Below are 7,206 nucleotides of genomic sequence, written 5' to 3' on the forward strand. Positions count from 1 at the left end.
GCAGGGCTAGGGCCGGATCCGGGACGTACTAGCGCGATAAACAGTTATTCGCGGTCCAGAGGTGCTCCCCACTTGAAGAGGGTGGATGAACCGCTCGGCAGCTTTCAAATCCTATGGGACAGATCTCAGATGATACAGAAGGAGAATTGGTTTGCAATGCAGACGCTCTGGGTGACTAGGGAAGGTGCGACACAAATGGAGCGGGCGGACACAGAATCCTCTCATGCAAATAGGGGTCCCATGTATTGTTCAGGAACCCGACCTTGCTTCCGATTTTGTATGTGTCTCCCAGAGGTTTTCTTCCTATGCTCGTTCAGTAGAGACCCATCTCTATTCGCGATTGTGGTAAAAGGAGTGAGCGTGGGAGAATTATGCGCCCGAGACCTTGGCGGCAGAAGCATAGTCTAGCGGAGCGTGAGCGGAGAGGCGTGTTGGCCAAGATGGGATTGAAGTCTGCCAAGGAGTATATGGCATGGCAGCTCATATGACGACTACTCTAAGCTTCGAGAGTGGAAGTCTAATATTTCGATTATGGAAACCAGCGATTTAGTCTGACTGTGACTCGTGCAGTTACCTCTACTAGCCTCCAGTGGCAGATGGGCGGAACGCTACAGGTAAGAACCGGTGCGACTACTACTTACGTGCTGTCTTTGCCACACGAGAGAGCTCATTATAGCATTTGCTAATTATCCACCATACGGGTTTTGGATGTTAAGGCCTATACAGGGGATACACAACATCTTCTGCTCAATTGTCCGGAATCAGATCAATTGATTACAGTATATTCAACAGGGAAAAAGTGGCCTTTGCTTTCCTGACTGACTGCGTGTATTGGTTCCTGACTTCCCTGAACAGTTGCATATCGCGGGGCTCTTCGATGCTATGCAGTCGCCACAGGATGTTTGTGCTGTCGAGGGCAGTCAGGTCTGGACGTGAACCAGGGCTTATCTGTTCTTGGTTCTGCATTTTTGAACGGAGCATGCTTGTCTAATTATGGTGAGGAAGTAACATTTAAAGAAGACCAGGCATCCTCAACTGACGGGATGAGGTCAATATCCTTCCGGAGGACACCGGGCCAGGTCGATTAGAAAGGCCTGCTCGCAGAGTGTTTTAGGGAGCGTTTGACAGTAGATGAGGGGTGGTCGTTGACCGCGGACCCGTGGCGGATACAGGCAATGAGGCAGTGATCACTGAGATCTTGATTGAAGACAGAGCACGAGGTATATTTGAGGCAGGTTGGTCAGGATAATGTCTATTAAGGGGCGGGCCATGTTTTTACGGATTTAGGGTTGTACCTGGTGGGTTCCTTGATGATTTGTGTGAGATTGAGGGCATCAAGCTTGGATTGTAGGACTGCCGGGGTGTTAAGCATATCCCAGTTTAGGTCACCTAACAGAACAAACTCTGAAGCTAGATGGGGAGCGATCAATTCACAGATGGTGTCCAGGGCACAGCTGGGAGCTGAGGGGGGTCGGTAGCAGGCGGCAACAGTGAGAGACTTATTTCTGGACAGCCTGGTATAGAGGTCCTGAATGGCAGGAAGCTTGGCCCCAGTGATGTACTGGGCCTTTCGCACTACCCTCTGTTGTGCCTTGCGGTCGGAGGCTGAGCAGTTGCCATACCAGGCAGTGATGCAACCCGTCAGGATGCTCTCGATGGTGCAGCTGTAGAACCTGAGGATCTGAGGACCCATGACAAATCTTTTCAGTCTCCTGAGGGGGAACATAGTCACTGGGATCAGGTACCTGTCACTGTTGGATCCCTGGACCTGGTAGGTGCTGGAGCCATCAATGTTCTGCCAATATCAATTCCAGCATTAACATCATGGAATACAGTGCACTGTACTAGAGATAAAATGTTCTGCGAGATGGGCCTAATGCTTTGGGCTTGATGAAGCAAGCAAAACTTTATTATACATGTCACCTCTGGACAAGTATGCTTTCTTGTCAGGTAGACACTACAAGTCAAAGTCAGAACTTCTTTTTACCTTCCTGCAGAGGAAGATGACACAGATGCCATGGCTTAGAGTCTAAGGGGGTTAAAATGACAGAGAAACAGATACTTGAGAACACATGCTGTATAGTGATACATAGTTCAGCAGGTAATTCCTCATGGTTGTTTCATCAGATGGTGTCATCAGATGTTGCACAAGAACATATTTTGTATTGTTATTCATGTTCTATTCCATTCCCTTGTACTCTATGCAAATTAGAATTTAACAAATTTTTATTTCACAAAATATATTTAGATCCCAATCTTACTGTGAATTTTACAGTGGCTTACAGGCAGCTCTGTGGCAAGTAAAATTTTGTATTTCATATTACAGAACACTTACTGTAATATAAATACGGTATCAAAGCAAGTAATGACACACATTAAAATACCGTAAAATTGACGCTATTATACTGTAAAAAAGTCAACGCTATCAGAATCGGATTGATGTCAAAATGCTCATCCATTTAAGGTTAAAGACTTGCTGCCACTCCGATCTGTACCCTATACAAATTGATGGGGCACTGTAAACACATAGGAGTTAAATTGTTACAGGATTCTCACTCATGGTTGCAACAAATACAACCTCTTCCAAGGCACACAATATGATAATGAACCAGAAACCACAATACCATGCACCCACTAGTGGTCAAGAGGTTTTTGGTGCTCTAAAGGTATGGTACGGTACTGTATTCTGTCGGGTGGAATTACAGTACCTTTCGTAATACAGCAATTCTTTCCCTGCCCATATTTTCCCACAATGCACCATAATTTACAGTATGCTGCAGAGTATTTTACTGATGATAATACACCAAATTACTATATAATTTACAGTTCTCCATTACAGTGTAGACATACAGTGCAGAAAGAAAAGGCATACAAAATAAACCTGCACACTGTTGTACTCTCTCAAATCGGCCTTCATCAAAAATCTCTTTAACAAAATGTATCATTTGTGAGCACACAATGGTATTTGTGAGTTTATTTTGTTTATATTGAACAATTTGCTCTACCTGACACCTGGTAAGTTTAGCTGGATGTGCACACATTAAATTAATGTAAAGCATGTCTTCCCACTGGGCACAGACATCAATTCAACAGCCAGTCCACATTGGTTCAATGTCATTTCAATGAAATGATGTGGAAACAACGTTGATTTAACCAGTATGTGCCCAGTGGGCGAGGCGTTTCACTTTCTTTTACATAATCCACACTTCCAACTTCTTCACTTACTGTTTGATGGGTGACGTGAGGAGAGTTGATTCTACTGAAGCAGTGCTCTGGTCTCTCTTCCTGTCAGCCTCAGATCATCCAAGTCGATTGAGACGTCTAAACCCATTTAGAGTTTTTACACAGTTTATGGAAATTAGCTTGTTGTGACATGGAAGAGAGAGGCTCACATGTCCTCTCATCATTGATAGCTGAGCTATCAATCAACTAGTTAAACTGCTTTGAAGTTCATTGTTTTACCGTATAACTAATTACACAAACATTTTAATTAACATTAAAACATCTTAAACTTGTTTCTAAAAAGGTTTCCGTAATCCACATCCGGCTTTGACTAGTTGTCAACTATGTAAGTCTTACGATGTATATTTAACTTTGATTTGACTACATCCTTTAGTGTTTCACAGGTCCACATCGGTCAAAAAATAAGCTGAAGAGATGCAAAAGCACTGACCAACTCAAATTCACAATGTGATCCTATATGCAAACACCAACAACAATTTCAAATTCTGTTTCATTTGTTGACATTCTACACATGTTAACCCCTAAATGAACACAAAACCCCCTTACAAAAATACAGCCAGATTTCGACAAGCATGGACCTTTGAACCAGGAAGACTGAGGCAGCCAAATGCTTCCTTCCCATGAAAAATAAACATGAGCACCCACCTGTGCTATCGCAGGCGGGCCATCTGCTGAGAGAGGACTGGTGCTGTTTAGTGATCCATGCATTGTATGCAGCTCAGTGCACAAGAGGACACATTACAGGCCAGTACGGAGGACGGCTCCTCATGAAACGCACCTACTTTCCACTAGGCTGGCTTTCCTGACTGACATGACACTGACTACTGATCTGACATTGGGGGACTGGCCACAGGACAGAAGGGGTGGGTATTTCTGAGTCTGATGTGGCACAATGTTCAACGTCTGCTGACAGAGTCAACAACTACAGGAGGTAGAGATCGGGTGTCTCTCTCGTGTATAATCAGATAATATACTGAGATTGGGAGAGGTGCTATGTAAGCCTAAACTTGATGAGTCATCTTTTGAAAAGTAGGTATGAAGCCACTGAATCCTTCCTCCAATTTTAAACGAAAAAGATGCAAATAAAGTTCTAATGCAATGGTATTTCAAAGGGAATGCTATGTTTTGCAGGCCATTACCAAAATTGACATGTAACATTCTCTCCGATCAAGTCTCTTATTCTTTTGTATTTGATACAACAGTCCAATATTCTGCTCTTACACAACATATTTGATATATACTGAACAAAAATATTAACGCAACATGTAAAGTGTTGGTCCCATGTTTCATGAGCTGAAATAAAAGATCCCAGAAATGTTCCATTCACACAAAAAACAGATTTCTTTCAAATGCACAAACGTGTTTAAATCCCTGCTAGTGAATATTTCTCCATCCACCTGACAGGTGAGGCATATCAAGAAGCTGATTAAACAGCATGCTCATTACACAGGTGCACCTTGTGCTGTGGACAATAATGTCTACTCTAAAATGTGCAGTTTTGTCACACAACACAATGCCACAGATGTCTCAAGTTTTTAGGGATAGCGCAATTGGCATGCTAACTGCATGAGTGTCCAACAGCGCTGTTGCCAGAAAATTGAAAGTTCATTTCTATACCATATATGGCTTCCAACATGTTTGCTGATGTCAATGTTGTGAACAGTGCCCCATGGTGGCAGTGGGGTTATGGTATGGGCAGGGATAAGCTATGGAAAACAAAAACAATTGCATTTTATCGATGGCGATTTCAATGCACAGAGATACCATATCGAGATCCTGAAGCCCATTGTTGTGCCATTCATCTGCCGCCATCACCTCATGTTTCAGCATGATAATGCACAGCCCCATGTCACAAGGATCTGGACACAATTCCTGGAAGCTTAAAATGCTCCAGTTCTTCTATGGCCTGCATACTCACCAGACATGTCACCTATTGAGCATGTTTGGGATGCTCTGGATCGACATGTACAATAGCGTGTTCCTGTTCCCACCAATATCCAGCAACTTCGCACAGCCATTGAACAGGAGAGGGACAACATTCCACAGGCCACAATCAACTCAATGTGAAGGACATGTGTCACGCTGCATGAGGCAAATGGTGGTCACACCAGATACTGACCAATACTTTTTTTTTTAAAGGTATCTGTGACCAAAATATGCATATCTGTATTCCCAGTCAAATCTATAGATTAGGGCCTAGTTAATTTATTTCAATAGGCTGATTTCCTTAAATGAAGTGTAACTCAGTAAAATCTCAGAAATTGTTTCATGTTGCATTATTATTTTGTTCAGTATACTTGCTGCTCCATCACAGACAGTCTTTCAATGGTTCATTTCAGAAGTGTGTGTTAATACAAATTTTATTAGAGCCACATCCACAGTAAACACACCTGGTGGTCTCTACATTGGTGGGAACATGGCCTGACACATTTATTTTTCTCTTTGAGAAAGAATGAAGTGTCTAAATGAAAGGACACTTAAAATTCCTGGATGGATCTGATGGAATATATAGCATTCTTTTGGAGGTGTGGTCTAAAATACAGATCCTGAAGGGAGGATAACAGCTGATTTGGAATACAAACATCACCAAATAACATGAGAAAATAGAACTATGACAATATAGATTAACAAATAAATAGACAAAGTTTCCACACATCCACAGACATTTCCTCATGTTGTACTGTTCTCCGGAGTTTAGACTCCGTAGCTGTGTTGACCAAATCCCCATGAGCAATGTGCTGCTCAATCACAGCAAAGAGATGCTGCAGCAGATCAAGCTCTTCAAACCTGTCAAAGTTCCAAGTTCAAGACAAGAAGAGGTCTTTCAGTCCAACAATCCACACTGGGGTTGTGGAATTGTCTGAAGTTCTGCTCAACAGATGCTCTCTCCAGCTCAGGCCTTTCTGACAATTCGTCGCCCACTCTTCCCAGCAGCCCTCCTCCAGTCTCTTCCTCTCTCTGTCCTGCAAGGCTGGCTACTGACCCGCCAGCTGCTAGGGCAAACTCGGGCACTGAGGGGTAGAGAGGAGGGAGTAACAGCTGAATGAATAATGTATTTGTCATGCTGTATTGTAATAACTGCATAATAGCCTGTAATGATGAATATTAGTTCTTCAAACACAGAAAAAGTTACTTATAATAGCATTAGTCTACTACCATTGATGCATTTTGTTATTCATCCCATTATAGCATACACATAGCCCTTACCTGGTACTCCACATCGGCCCGGCTCGTTTTCGGGGCTTGGCAGCTTGCCTCCGGTACTGCAACCAGCCGCAGACGAGCTCATGAGCTATCATCATATACAGCAGGAAGATGAGAACAGCGGGATCCATCCGAACGAACGGTAACGGGCTGCTGTGCAGGTATTTGAAGAGGACGGATGGCGCGAGCCTGGAAAGGAGGTTGTCCAGGGAGCGGGAGCCAGAATGGGTTCGCGCGTGGTATACTCCGTTTATTCTCGAGAGCAATGAAGTAATTTGTTCTAATGGAATTGCAACCGAGATTTTCTCGAGTCCTGCTCCTTCCTAATTTGCGCCTAATAACCACCCACATCTATGGGTGTGTGCGCTGTCACTGTGTAGCCTACCCCACCCGTGCTAATCTCACTATAGACTAGGCTACAGCCGAAATGATGCCCCCCCACCTATCAATACAGTGTGTACCCCAACCATCTTTGTATGAGTTGGTCATTTAATCGAAAACATGCTACTGTGCAAGTGACCATTAAGCTTGTAATACTATTGATGCCACCGAAGAGGACAGGGGAGGATGTTGCCGTGGAGACATGGCGGTTGCTAGGGTGGGATGTCGTGTCGTGATTCCCTTGTCCATCTGTTTTTTGTTTTTTTTATCAATCTCATTTGACCAGGGCAAAGCCATCTGGACTCTTGATCAGGGAGCCAGGAGAAATAACATGACGGCAATTGACTTACCTTATGATTACACATTAGACTCATAATT

General features: G+C 43.5%; 1 long non-coding RNA gene across 1 annotated transcript; it reads right to left on the reverse strand.

The window, feature by feature from the left end:
• Positions 1-5,585: 5,585 nt before the first annotated feature.
• On the reverse strand, positions 5,586-7,029 carry LOC111963651 (uncharacterized). Its single transcript, XR_002877283.1, has 2 exons — positions 6,451-7,029; positions 5,586-6,254 (listed from the first exon to the last, which is right to left on the reverse strand). It is a non-coding gene; the product is annotated as an uncharacterized lncRNA (long non-coding RNA).
• Between the last annotated feature and the right edge of the window lie 177 nt (positions 7,030-7,206).

This window comes from Salvelinus sp. IW2-2015, linkage group LG5 (assembly GCF_002910315.2).
Source record: "Salvelinus sp. IW2-2015 linkage group LG5, ASM291031v2, whole genome shotgun sequence".
NCBI lineage: Eukaryota > Metazoa > Chordata > Actinopteri > Salmoniformes > Salmonidae > Salvelinus > Salvelinus sp. IW2-2015.